The sequence below is a fragment of the Anser anser genome (assembly GCF_964211835.1).
Source record: "Anser anser genome assembly, chromosome: 2".
Taxonomy (NCBI): Eukaryota; Metazoa; Chordata; class Aves; order Anseriformes; family Anatidae; genus Anser; species Anser anser.
This window is the reverse complement of record NC_139721.1, coordinates 127857450-127872548: the sequence shown is the minus strand read 5'-3', so window position 1 is coordinate 127872548 and position 15099 is coordinate 127857450. Positions and strand designations below refer to the sequence as shown.

General features: G+C 39.3%; 2 long non-coding RNA genes across 2 annotated transcripts in view; one reads left to right on the top strand and one right to left on the bottom strand.

The window, feature by feature from the left end:
- Positions 1-15099, top strand: part of LOC310894433 — a 70388-nt gene that overhangs the window by 34532 nt on the left and 20757 nt on the right. The window lies entirely within an intron of this gene.
- Positions 4966-15098, bottom strand: LOC310894427. The gene is made up of 2 exons (XR_014579896.1): positions 14833-15098; positions 4966-7372 (listed from the first exon to the last, which is right to left on the bottom strand). It is a non-coding gene; the product is annotated as an uncharacterized lncRNA (long non-coding RNA).

Below are 15099 nucleotides of genomic sequence, written 5' to 3'. Positions count from 1 at the left end.
CTTCACATAAACAATCAAGAAAGGCTTGCAAGTTGCCTGTTTGGTCCTGAGGTGTACAATGCATGTGTTGTGTGCATTGGGGGAGAGGTGGAAATGTATCTAGCATTTCCTTTCAACCTGTTGTTAAGGCAGTGGCTGATTGCAAAGTTTTAGGTTTTAACTTTGTACCAGTAGTATTAGGTTTTAACTTTGGATCCAAAGGAACCTGAAGTTTCAGAACAATTTCAAATCACAGTTCCATTTCTGCTTTAACTTTGAAATAGGCAGGTAAAATACACGGGGTTAATATAATTGCTTTATACTGATAACATTTGCATTCATCTGGAAGGATGTCAGTTTAGCATGGTGGAGTGCTGTGGGATTCAGTTTGATTTACTACTCTTTGTGTGTCTATATACATCTGTACTGAATGGGTTAGTATACATAAAATAAATGTAAATTATCTATGTTACATGTAGCTGCATATAAAGGTATTCTGCAGAATTTGGATAGCCTCCATCAACACAGTGATTCACAATTTATAAAATATTTTTTCTCTTTGCAGCCCTATGTAGTAAAGTAAAAAGAGATATCTATTAATAGAAAATAAACGGAGACTGTGGAGGATCTGCATGTGTTTGCTCAAGATCATTTGGTAAAACAGCAACATGCAGAGTTACACCAAGTCTATAAGTCAATACGTACAATACCCCAAAGAATATCTGGGTGAAAACCAGCTCTATAGAAACTAAGAGGATTTTACCTCTGATGCTAATGGCTCAGTTCAGTTTTGCACACCCTCCCACACACACACACATAGGACCACTGAAGTCTGGAATTCCCTTCACTTAAAACAGTATGAATTTGACGTTTTGTGTCCAAAAGGCAATTTTACACGGAGAGCATTTGATGTTGATACACATTAAGATGGAAAAATCTGTGAAAGGGTACTTTTGCTTTGATATATGCCAACAGAAAATAAGAGTGGTATAACAAACCAACAAAAACCCTACTCACAGCCATCGCAAGGCTCCAGCACGCAGTGTATAATTGGAAATGTGTACTGCTAAATAAAATAATCAAATATGTCTTCAGCTGTCGTTCTTAGCAAAATAACTAAAAAGACCTATTGCTTCTCTGCATGGGGCTATTGGAGGGAGGAAGAGGCACAGCCTAGGTAAGGGGAGAGTGTGCTCCTATACTGTAGAGCACTGTCCCAGACACCCCTGATGAATTTCCAGGAGCAGCACACGTCAATGAATACGTTGTCTTGCACGTTTCCAGCCATGACCAGACACTAAGGCTCTTCTTAGCTATGTGTAGCAAGTTTTCATCTTTTATCCCAGTGTTCAGTTTTTTCTCTGTCAGGAAAAAAAAAATAGTCTGAAAATTTGAAAGGATGTGATCTCAAGTGTTGAAACATTCAGCCAAACACAGTGAAATACACAGCTGGAGGAATGAAATAGAGAAGCTATCGCTGCTGCTGGGGATGAGATTCACAAGTTATTAGTCTCCCTGGTTGCTACCAACTATGAGTTATTGAAGTTTCATCCTGCAGGTGGAGGAAGTTTTAGACTCCAGCTCTTCGATGTCATACAATATGTGACTATAGCCTTTGGTACGTATGGTTAAGGCTAGCTATCTGTTTATCTCCTTGTTCACTTTATAAGTTTTCAGAAAATGTAAGTCTAGTTATCATCCCAACTTAATCCTCAAGCAGTGAATTTTCTATTTTCCTCTGAAAATTGGCAGTAGCTTCAATGTAAAACACCATGAAATTATGAAATCTGTTAAACCTTTGGAAAAACTACCCCCAGGGAAATTTTGGGTTTTCCACAGGAGAGAGAGCTTGCACTAGCAATACATATAGTAAACAAGTGAATATGACACAGAGATGCTGCATGCAGAAACAAAACCATGACCACATCTTGTATGTTGGAAAAACTCAGCCAGCAGGACTTCTGGAAGCGGAATATTTTCAAGCAGGTAGGCTTGAATTTAGATTCTTAAGACTCTCAGCTTTGAAGCTGTCAGTCAGGACAATGAGAAGAGTATGAACTTCACAGAAGTTTGTGGCTCATTCACTTTCAAGACCCTGACCACCACTTTGGCTGACCTCTTGATTGCATTGTCACTCTCACATCTCCTTAACACAAAATAGCATTTTAATTTTTCAAATTGCTCTAATTTCATCCCTGTCCCTTGAATGGAAATGAGGGTCCTGAGTGACAGCTGGAGACAGCAACTTTCAGTGAATATTAAAGACCTTGCAACACTGTAAGAGTAACAGCACTTTTGAGATTTTCTTATGTTTTCCTGCTTTTATATTCAAGCAGATTTTTTTCTTATTGTGCATCTCATTTGGGATCACCATAGTGAGCTTTTGTTCCTTTGCAGGAGAGTCTTGGCAGAAGATATTAAGGCATGAATTAAAGAGGACTTTAGCACCTGGGCTTTCGGCAGTCTTTTTCTCTGTACTTCTAGGTCTTTCCATCATAGAATTACAGCAGCTGTAGCTGTGAGAAAGACTCACTTTTTCCCTTCTGCTTTATGTAATATAATTTCAAGCTAAAGCCTGTGACACTATGAAGCATCTACAGTTCCTATGGATTTCAATGTAGAAAGACAGCCTCGGTATTTTTAGTATTTCAAGGTTAATTCTGACAACTTGGAAGTTTGCAGATGAGGAATTAATATTCATTGTGCTACTAGCATAACACAACATTGGAACAAAAAACAAACAAACAAACAAACAAAAAACTTTTCATATTTGTATGTTGTGTTTTTTTTTCCCTGAGTTTTGATTAAGAGAATCATTAGAAAACTAAAATCTGATTCAAATGGTCCCACACAGTTTTGAAGCTTGGCTGCTTCTGTGAAATAAAGAAGGAAGAATTATGTGCTTATAAACCATAGCCAGTAAATTGTGTGACTGGCATCAGAATTCCAGCAACCCTGCCTTTCAAATAAAAAACATTCCAGCAAAAGAATGATGCCTCTGTCAAAGTCCAGGACTTTGTACGATGTGGCTCTGCATAAAATGGGTCTCTTCTTTATAAAAAGTCTTTTTATTAGCTACAGTTATAAAACTACCATCGCAGTTAAGCACCATTGTCATTAACCATTAAAAAAGGGACATGGTTCCTCGTAGGCTACCCTAAGGGCACAATTGTTTCCATACTTTGAATTGTTTGGCTGTACATTGGGACATAAAGGCACAGCACCTTTTGGCCCAAGGCACCTTATACATGCCATGAGCACCGTGGTGTCTGTGTAGAAACAACATGTTGGTGGCTGCAGGACAGTGTGAGTTGTCCATTCTCAGATCAAGCCACAGAAGTCCCCCTTGAAACAGCAACTCTAACAAGCACATGATGGAGAGTGTGAGAGTTGGTCTAAAAAATCTAAAAACCTTTTTTTTTTAAGAATCCTTTTAAGACTTTCTTAGGTCTATATTGTATTAAAGTGATGCTTTTATATATGCTCTTTCTACACAGAAAACTTACTTCAAAAGAGAAAAAACTAGGACTACCTTCCTGTTTTTTGTCCTCAGCAGAGAACAAATGTAATCTTTCCATTTCATCCTCAAATATTTGCCTTGTGGTCAGGAAGCAAAAACAATTTGAAAATCCCCCTAGGAAAAATGCAAGGAGCATAGATTTCAATTTTATTCCAGTTAAAATTTTAATACCCCAAATTAAAACATTTGAGTGTTTATAGAGCTCCATGTTTGATGTTTTTTATTGGATAGACGATAGATCCATGCCTTCAGAAACATTGCTTTAATAGTTCAAACACTGAATTGCAGAAATGATTTGGTTTTGAGGGATCAAAATATATAATTCTTCATTCTAATAAAATGTTGAATACCAGCTATAACGTAGATTATAGTAGTAATGCCTCTTGTAGGATCTGATGATCCAAACTTGCTTCTGTAAATGTCCTGGAGTTAAGGTTAATGCACCAAAGAGCTGTAACTCACCCGTGGGTAATAGCACCTGATACAATATAATAATACTAATGCAGCAGCACAGGGCAGCAGTGAAATTGCTCTTCTAAGCTATGAGTAAGGCTGTAGCTCACAAGATGCTTCTCTACATACAAATCTACCTTCTTTCTGTCCAATGTGTTATTGAGCAAAAAAAAAGAAAAAAGAAAAAAAAGGAAATAACCTCATCTTCCCCTCACATAATCTTAGAGTGAAACCAAATAAAGCTGTAACTCCTCATACTTATTATCTTCCTGAAAACAAACAAACAAATAAACAAACAAAAAAGAAAATCTTTCACTGAAGGCTTATTCCCCACCTGTAATATCTTCCTTTCTTCAACGCCCATCCTGACTGTAACATTATACAGCTGCTGTATCCAGTCTATTCAGTAGTATCAGTGTTGTACTTGCAACAGGTTTAGGAGCACACTTTGTATTTGATATTTTACTTTCATTTTATTGGCATAATTTGGCAAAAGACTTGGATTTTTATCTCATTAAAAGACGTGCTTGTCTTTAGTCTTGAGCAGATTCCTTTTTCTAAAGTGGTCAGATACAAAAATGGAAACTTCAGTCATACACTTTGTTGAGTTACTCTTCTATTTTTAGCCCATGATTACTTCCTAGGTTTTACTTATTTGATGCCCATCTCCAGGGTGTCTCCATGCTCAGAGGATTTCAGGACACATTCAACATCCCAGTAAGAAAGAGAATGCTCCATCCTTTCTGAAGAGAATGTTCCACCCCGGGGACATAAAATCTGTCATCTGAAAATGCTTGTACAAAAGAGTAACATTTTGCAAACCCCCTTCCTAAAAGTGGCCAGGTTTGTGCTTTCTCATATTTTGCAGGGAATCAATTTGGGAAGTTTTCAGCCACCAAAAATAATTTTTTTCTCCCAGTATCCAGACTCTGCTGACATAGAGATGTCAGATTCAATGAGCACATGCGGCTGAGTGGGTTCTCCTTCACTTGGTTGTAAGGAATCCCATCTGCCTCATCTTAAAGCTGACAGGAGGGTTTCTGTGCCTTGTCATATGCCAGATTCATTACAGGATTGAGAATTTCAAGGAAAGGCTTCAGCAGAAAGAACATTAATTTCAGTATGACAGGAGAAGTAACAAGACTCCAGAGTGAACTTTGTGTTTGTAAGAAAGAACAAGGAATATAAAATTTTCTTAAAGTGAGTTTTCTCCTTAGGAAGAAAGTACAGTAGGTATCATCAGCTCCAGCATCATTAAATGTGGAAGATATCTTCAGTTCCCTTCTAGCAGTTTAGATGCCTGTTTTAAAGGTTCACTATTTGCTCAAGATGTCAAGTGTTATTTTGAGAAGAGTCTGAGTTGTTGAAAAAAGGGGTCATTTCTCCAAATCATCAGTCTTGTTCTGTTTTAAAGAAGGGAAGGGAAGGGAAGGGAAGGGAAGGGAAGGGAAGGGAAGGGAAGGGAAGGGAAGGGAAGGGAAGGGAAGGGAAGGGAAGGGAAGGGAAGGGAAGGGAAGGGAAGGGAAGGGAAGGGAAGGGAAGGGAAGGGAAGGGAAGGGAAGGGAAGGGAAGGGAAGGGAAGGGAAGGGAAGGGAAGGGAAGTTAGAAAGAAAGACCTTACTAAGACATTTGACTATGATAATATCTTCCCCAGAGAGGCATGATAAAGAGATTTTCTAAATGAACACCAATCTATTTCCATAGCAGAACAGTTTACTTTTCATCTATCACTAACCATTAGAGTTGTCTGCAAAATTTCCACTAAAATACAATTTTGACAAAGATTTGGAGAGTATGGGGTTATTTTTTTCCTTTATTCCAATTGATTCTTACAGGCAGAAAAGTTCCGTGACAGGTGGTTTGCAAGCATAGTTTCTTAGATCTTTGAATAAGGAAAAGAAGCTTTTTGCATATAGAATGGGAAGTCAGTTTTTGCCTTGCTTATTTAGAAGTTATCTCCCCAAAAATATGGATGTGAAGAGGATTTCCAGTAGATAGCTGGGAGTCAGGTTTAGATTATAAGGAGTCCTGACCCCCTCCTCTCCCTAACTGCAGGGACGCTTTTGGGGCACATTTTGCAGGGCAGGATTTGCCATCTCCATCAAACGCCTGTGCAGAGTTGTAACTTATTGTGGTGGAAAAAAAACGTGTCAACTATTGCTCTTGCTTACCCCAGAGCTATTCAATCAGCCTTAGCTTCACAGTCCTAACCTATTTATAGGTTAATTACTGTAAATAAATGTTAACAAAACAGGAAAATACATCCTTATTGACATCTTTGTGTCACTATATCACTTTGTGCCACTGCTTTGTCACTTTAGAGGAAAGATAAAAAGGAGAGCTACACAGGGTCCTAGCATGAAGGTACATGGCCACAGCACTGGTTAGGATCTGCTGCTACAGCTGGGAGACTGGTTAATTTAACAGCAGGCATCTGGAGGAAACTTAAGGAAAGGAGATGTTAATTACTGCTAAATTTAATAGCACAAACTGAGGTGAAAACAATTGCAGTCATTCAAATTCAGCAGTAATCAGCTTAGTCCAGGATTTGGATATTTTATGAAAGAATCTATTTTAATGACTTGAAAGTTATACCAATCAATGTAAAACTGTAGCTGTAGCAATGAAACAAGGGAAAAAAACACCAGCTAGCAGCCCTGCTTGTGAATAGCTGGCAGGGGTCCTCAACTGACCAGCACAAATCTTGTTCTGGGGATGGAGGCTAACTGTGCCCCTGCTCATATGTTTTCTAAACCATAACTTGCTCTTAATAAATGCAAGGGAAGATGATAAACTGGATGCAGGCAAGCAGTGCTTGTTAAAAACTCTGACTGTGATACTTCCACCTCTGTTCTGCCTGCAGGACTGTGAGTTGCCAGTGAAGTGTCTGATATCCAAGGTGAGGAGGACAAGCCTGTCCTAGCTCCCTGTAATGCTTTCTTCATCTCCTCTTGCTTCAGTTTGCAGTGTCTGAAATAGTTGCTGTGCCAGCACCAGGTTCAGCTGATGCAAGAATGAATGGGAGCACTGTTCCTTTGGCTCCCCGTCAGCACTGTGCTATCGCTCCAGCTCCCAGCTTCCACCTCAGCTTCTCCTCAGCTTGCTCTGGGTCCATAATGAGGACAGGTCCATAATGAGGGGGCAGTCAGGGGCAAGAGTGTGGGGGTATGATGAGAGGGGGCTGAGAGAGCTGTGTAAAATAACACGATCCACCTAAGAATTGCACCTCATCTTGGTTTTAGAGATGAGGTCTTAGCACAACAGATGTTTTTTATCCTCCCCAGAACAAAAAGCAGTACTGCTACATCTGTATCTTCAGTTGTGAACATTTTGAAGAGCAGACAAAGGCTTCCTGGGTCTTCATGCAGCACTGACCACCAGAAAAGCCCACTCTGGTTGGACTCACTGAGTGTTATACCACTGCAAATAAACAAACAAGAAATACAGTTGCAAAGGCCCCTAAGTAAACATCATTCAACACTGTCATGGTTTGGGACCCACATTCTCTCCATCTATATCTTAGCTCCCTTTATTTGTGTCTTTGCTTTGGGCAGTTCAAGACAGAAGAAACCCAAGAGCTCAGGCCTCAAGAAACAAAGGTTGCCCTAGGTCTTCTCAGCAGGTCTTGTGGGCAGCTTGGGTCCTATAGCTCTTTTACTGGCTTTCCCCAGAGGCAATAAAATGCATTATTCCCTTTACCACCAAGAATGTGGTGGGCAGGTCAGGCTGGTAATTCCAGCATCACAAAACGTGCCAAGGCAAAACTTACCCATCAGCTTCCAGCAGGCTCAAAGGAGAGGGACGGTCTGAGACACTGAGAACCTCATCAGTTTCTCCCTCTAACACAGTCTCCAGACTGGATTTTGCTTTTGCCTTCATAACCAGAATATTTATTTCAGGGAACAGGAAAAGGGTTGAGGTCACACACTAAAATTTATGTTTTCGCTGAGAAGCAGAAAATTGTTGCTGTCCTTCTGGTTATTTAGCTTGCCTTGTAAATGCCATTAAATCATACAGGGATGAATCAAAAAACAACCTCTTCCCCAGCATTTTTTTTGAAATTCAGACTGCCCCACTGCAGCCCCTCTGTTCTCTGCCAGCAGCCCACTGCCTTGCACCTATTACTTACGAAACCTTTAGCAGTACCAGAGCAAGAGATAACAACTTCTCACAGCATTTTCCTCTCACAGAGGGCAAAAGGGGGCTGGTACGAATTTGGCAAGCAATAACTTTTAAGGCTAAATAAAAGCTGTGGAGTTCTACTGCCTACAAGCCATGGGAACTGGAGCGCCATGAGCCACCTAGTAAATATGTGAGCTGTCAGAGTCAATGAACAGTAAGATACGGGTGAACTCTGTGCAGGCGGATGAACCGAACTTTTTAATGCATGCCTACCAAGATGTGAAAACTGGTTTATTTCTGGTGCCTGCTCATGCTATTGGCTCTGTCAAAGAAAACACATAAAATGTTGGCACCATAAATCTTGACAAATCCACAGGATAATCCACTCATACACCTAACCAAATAACACTTAGAAAAATACTGCTACCAAAGCTAGCACTGGAATGATAAGACTTCATGTTGTTATGAACAGAAAGATTGAAAATGGTAGGCTCGAGACAACTAGAGATCAATAAATACAAAAGAGTAGAACATAATCTAATGCATATCATGCTTTGCCTCTTTATATCAATAAAGCATTAGCATATTTTTATCTATTTCATTACCAGTGAAGCAACCTTTTCCCTGCATCTGGGTGTTTTACTTTATGGGCGATGCATTCTTTCCTAGCTTGTTGCATAAAGTGAGCTTCAAATTCTGACCTTGTATCTAACATGAGATTGATAGCAAATATTCATGCAAGGAGAATGTAAAATATATTTGACTATTTTTAATTCCAAGGCACTTCTGTTTGTGATTGAATATTACTGCTCCTCACCCAACTGAGAGCACATAAACCATGGAAGAATTTCTGAAGACGGAACAAATCTGTTTTGGCATTTGTTACAGGAGAGAAAGCCTATTGTTACAGGCACCTAATAATTCGTTCTATAAGACCCAATTTTCAATGGCTTATATCCTCAACAAACTATAGCCAATTAAGCTGAAATTCTCCATGCCAGGTTTACATTCAGATTTATATTCAGACATAAGTTTTATCCATACCGTTCAGCCACCCTGCAGATACAACCATTGAAAAGATGTTGTGCAACAACATTAAAAATCTCACAAAATCCTTTCTCAGAGAAGCTGTTGTCCACCTGACTTTGGAGCAGGAGATTTAGTATGTCAAGTCTGTCCTTCCTGGGATGTGTCATGAGGGGTGTGTGAGCAGAGGTGGGCTGGTCCCCATGAGGACAGTGGGGCTGAGGGGTGGCTGGTGGAGGAGGGACTGTGGTCGTGGCATGGGCACATCAAGAGCAGGGAGAAAGGTGCAGGAGAGGAGAGGGAAAGATGCACGGAATAGCAGGGCAAGGAGACACGGAGAGGTGTGCCTGTGCTTTGGGTCAGGAGGAATTAGGTGGATGGAGCCAGCTCCTACTGGAGCTGAAATGGATCCAGAGTCCTGGCCTCCACATTCCTCTGCTGTCAGCAAGTAACTGTGAAAGCCATTAGCAAAGCGTGCTTTGTCCAGGCACTTCCTAACCTCAGAGTGATTGAATTTGCAACTTTAATGCTCTTTCAGTGTAGCTATGGTGTCTAACACATGCCGACATAGCCTATTGGTACACACACATATGATGTACAGACAGACAGACGTAAGTTTTGTATTTGAAGTGCTACAAAAGCAGAAACAGCAGACAGCTATCTAAACTACTTACTTATGTGTCTCTGATCACATGGATGTCCTGGGAAGACCAGAACCAGAACTCTTTTTTTATTAAAAAAAAAAAAGTAAGAACAAATAAAATGTCATTATTTCTTTTCCATACAAAGACATTTTTGCACAGTACCATTGCACAAATATAGGAGTCCTACTTGGACCATGGCTAAACAACCTCTCAGTGACACAGATCTCAGAAGAGGACTATTATAGCCCACCAGCTCTGAGAACTACCTGCTGAATACAAAAATCCCTAGGTCTGTAGCCCAGGCTTTTCTATTTCCAAAGCCAGAGGGATGCATAGGATGAACTTTAAAATTTCAGCATTAGAAAACTAAAGGCAATGGATCAATAGGTCCAGCCATTCACTGAAAGACAAGCAATGAAATACCTCCAAAAATCAAAAATATGTCTGGATCTAACAAAAACAATAAATATTTTCTTAAATTAAAAGATACTCTCTTACTGGCTAGCTTGCAAAAGACAATTTTTAATGACCAAGATTTAAATTGCACTCAAAAATATGTTTACAAAAAATACATATCAACAGAAGGACTTTAGAAGTCCATTTGAAACTTGAAAACCCTATTGCATTCGAATTTAAAAGAATTAATTACTGTTTTTTGAACCCCAGCAGCAGAACACACACACAATGAATAAGAAGTGAAATGGCTGGTCGAGTACCTATAAAAGAGCAAATAATAGAGAAAAGCAACAAAATGTTTGGCATTAAGGTGCAAATAAAGATGCTGCTAAAAGAAAAAAAAATCTGTGTAAATCTGAATGGGAACAGACCCTTTTAATAGCTAGAGAATTGAAATAATATCACTGTGCTGCAACCCCTTAATACTTGCCAGGTGAGTCTTCATCCAAAGACATTTTCTGACCTAGCTAGACCCCGAGGCCGCTTTGTTTAGGGCTAAAGGGAAGGAGTAATTTGTGAATGTCTGAGTGCCCATTGAAACCAGGGAAAGCACAGGAGGGATAGGGATGGGGCCAACTGACCGGGCTTCCCTGGTGGCCACTGTGAAGTGGAGAAGATGATGCTGAGTGTCCTGGTGTAGACAGTCCAGGGGCAGCTCCCAGGGGCACCATGCCTGACTTCACAGGAACCTGAGCCAGGTCCTGGATTTGGGGATGCAGTGGTGCCTAATTATGAATAATTCCCCCAAGGAATTTAATTATGGTGGAAACTTATCAGGTATCTTAATTCAACATCACAGAATTAATGCATTTTGCTTGATTTTTCATCTTTCATTCAACTGCATTTTCTGTCAAATACCAAAAGAATTTGCTAGATGGTCTCTGGAATGTGAGTTGGATCGACTAATCATTCCTAGTCCTAATTCAACATGTTTTCCCTGATCAGATAGATGAGTTTAATTCACATTACAAGGAGTTATAATTGTAAGCCTGACTCTTTCAGAAAGAGCAACGCGCTCAAACAAAGTTACAATAAACAGGATTATAGCATTTTAGAGCACTTTAAATCTTTCTTTTTAGGTCTCATAACACTTCCCTTCAGCAACATACCTAAAAATATTAAAGCCTCTATAAAATTTATTAGCTGGGAACAGAGTACAAATGTATTCCTTCTCTTACTGTGTATGACCCTGCTACTCCAGTGCTTGTTAATAAACAGTCTCCAATCTCATATAAAGCATGTTTGATGCATTATTGCATTGTTGATTGTAATTTTTGTCAGCACCTTCGTGACTGACATAGCATAATGGCATGTGTGTTTCGTTCCTAGCTGAAAAGCATGGACTCAGATCTGTATATGTTTTATTTAATTGCCTCTGTGCCTGGGCTCTGTTAAATGGCTTGAGGAAACCTGATCTATTGATGTCTCGTCCCCTATAAAATATATCACTTCCGATGCAAATGGTTGAGCATGTGAACTTAATTCACTTGCCATCAGTTATGCTGGGAGTAAAATGTGGTTGGTAGAGAACAAACGTCAAAAGAATATAAATGCAGCCAGAACAAATTCTGTTTAAACTTTGATTGCACCTTCATGAGAAACCTTTAATTAATAATTCCAATAGAAAAACTTATTTTTAGAAATATCGAAACAATTAACCTTTGGTTAAAAGCTGAAAATAAATGGCAGTCCTTCTAAACATTTTATTTGATTTAACCAGTTGCTGAATCTTCATTTTGAAATGTCTAAGGCAGGAAACAGTGATCCAGTCACACCTCATTACTGTCTAACAAGGTCACAGGCCACCAATGATCTAGAAGAAGGTGTAGAGGGAACACTTCAAATGCTCAGGAGGATGTTGTGGAAAATAGCTTAAGTCTTACAGAGTAGCCTAAAACAATATTGAATAATTTCTGTCAGCTTCTGAAAACAATACTGAGTAAAAATAGAAACTTCTGCAGAATTGCAAGAATGTCTTTAATATTGACCTATAGCTTTGTAAGTGCTATATTATTTTAAATCTATAGAAAAATAAGTTTCCAAGTCTTATTTAAAGATTCTTACAGAGAGAGAAGGAAGAAAGCAAATGCCTAAGACCCCGGAAAGAAAAACTTTAATATCCTGGTTATTGCCTAGTAAACTATTGTGATAGGGTAAGACACGGAGAGATTTGCTGATCTACCTGCCCATAAAAGTTTGCACATAACTGGTTTCTTCACCATTGTAGAAGACCACAATTTGAATTAACCCTTTGAAAGGGCTTATTCACCATTCTGAATCTACCTGTCTTTCATAAGAAACACTTGCATATTCCTGCTAGTCATCCTATCATCTGTGAAAGGAAGGACAAAGATTTTTACCAAGCACATATCAACAAAATTAAAAAGGGCACAACTCTGCTTTCATCTGTATGTAATGGCAATGCTCCTGTAAACTTTTGAGGAGACCAACTAGATCCATATAGGCTGGCAACACCAGACATCAAAAACTTCTGTTTCAAAATCTGTTTCCTTCTCCAGCAGTGAATCTTCGTTCTTTTCCAACTACTCTAAAGAAAAAATGGCACCTTCCTTTTAAAGACATATCTGGCCCCTGCTAAGGATTTTCAAAATGAATAGTCAGCTGTGTCTCTATCTTCAAGTAATAATGGGTACGGACAGGCAGCCAAGCCTCCTATGAAAAACACACACCCTGTTTTCCACCATCAAGTCACTGGTTCTCAGAAGACGTTCTCCAATGAAACTTGAAAAGTAACCCAAAATCCTCTAGGAAAAAATCTGTCATTGAATCCTGGCAGACTCACTTGTAATCATGTTGAAGAGAAGTATTTTTAACATCAGGAATATTGGAAATGATTTATATCAAAATGTTTCAGTTCACTAGAATTACACAACAAGAAATCAAGTGTTTTTAGGTGGTCAAAAAAAATTATAGGATTGTAGGAATCCTTCCCACGATTCAGCTCGAATTGCAGATTCCTTTTAAGAAAAGAAAGTTAATTTGAGTCCAGCTGTGGTATATCCGTATGAAGGCTTTATTGTGTATAATAATCTATGCCATCTGCTTTGCCTATTGGAAAATTTGTAAGCAATTGTGAAACTGGTCTTCTTGTGAAATACCTCAGCTTCTCCAGTGTAAAACCATAGAATTTGCTTTTTTGTTTTTGCAGTCCAGATGAAAACATCAAGATATTTGGCAATGGCATTTCCAGAATCACAAAGTTGTCATATAAAAGATTAGTTTTCAAAACCCATGAAAGGACCTATGTCTGCTGGTTTATATATTAGCTTCTAGCTGCAGAGTGACTTTGCATATTCCTCAGAGTGAAGAACTTTTGCCAGAAACTTAGCATTATGAACGAGTTTGTCATGAAACTTTAAGCAAGTGTTGCTAATGATCACCTTGAGTATATAAAATGCTTTACTGGCTTTTACAGCCCTTCATCCTTTTTTTCTTATTTCCATTGTGTTATCACAGTTATTTCTCACTTCACTGGGCTGTTTGTTCCTGGCAACCAACAGGACACAACTCTGTTCCTCAGAACAATGTGTCGTGAAAAATATTTGAAGCTAATGTTAGATGACTGAAATTGAAAACAGGGATGTATCAGATATCAAAAATAAGTAAATAAATCTGGGTCATTCCCAGGACATTCTATTGAAAAAGAAAAAAATCATTATCTTGGAAATTATATACTGCACTTTAAGAATGTATCTACTAGAGTCAAAGGCACAGAATAGGGCAACTTCCAGAAAGAAGAGTTATACATAGACGTGCTGCAGCTCTTGGCCAAGAGCTAACTCAAGGCATAACCAGTTATATGACATCCAGTGAATAATGAGAAAAAGACCAAATCATTATATCTCTATTTTATTTGAGTTAAAAGGTGGCTAGCAGAACCAGCTTAGGAGAACATTTTTCTGATCCAACCTCAATCAGCTCTCCCTTCTCTATTGCCTGCTCTTTTATCCTAATGCATCTGATGAAAAGCCCAATATTCTGTATCAAATCTTATTTCCTTATTACTTCCTAATGTTTCCAGGTGTTATTACCTTCTTTCTCTCCTGAAGATCATCTGATTCTTGATTCTACAGAAATGGCAATATCCCTCTGAGTCTCCTTAATAAGCCTTCTTGTAGGAGCTGGCAAGAGCAACAATAGTTGCTTACCTAGGCTCTCCCTAGCCTCTTGTATACAAGTAACAGACTCAATTACCTGCACACAGTTATTGTATGAAGAGCAAAAGGCTCCTTCATCATCTTCTTCATCTTTCAGGTAGGTCAAAGAATGATTCTCTCCAGCCTGCTGCACATATTGCTGTGTTTTCCTAAGAGATGCACCATTTATCTTAGATAAAGCAACAATAGGAAGAGCTGCTAAGTCTTGGTATTTTTTTTCCACCTATTTCACAATATTTCAAGTTCGTCAAAAATCCTCAGCTCCCAGAGACTATCAATCAGACAGAATGGGCCTGTCATAATGCAGCACTTGCTGGAAGGCACAAAAGCACACCCAGACACAACCTACAAAAGCAAAGCAAGCAAACGGGGCATCTTGTCTCCTGTGGGAGATACAATAAAGCAACAGAAGAACAAGCCCTCAGAAATCACCCCACTCAGCCAGCATACTTGCCTGCTTTGCTCTGGCATGATACTTCACAGTTTGAAAGTCCACAGCCCCTACAGAGAGGGTGGCTGTAGGGCATTTCAGTTCTGCTCAACCTGAAGCAACACACAGCCTCACCACAGGCCCATCTGTGAACGTTTATGGCCAGTCCCCATGCCAAATACCTGAAACAGCAATTTTGAGTCATCAGGGCCACTCACAGTGGTAGAAGCTGGACTTAACAGAAAACAAAGGCAGGGTTTGGCTCTAAGTGTGTGATGCTGGTGGCGATTA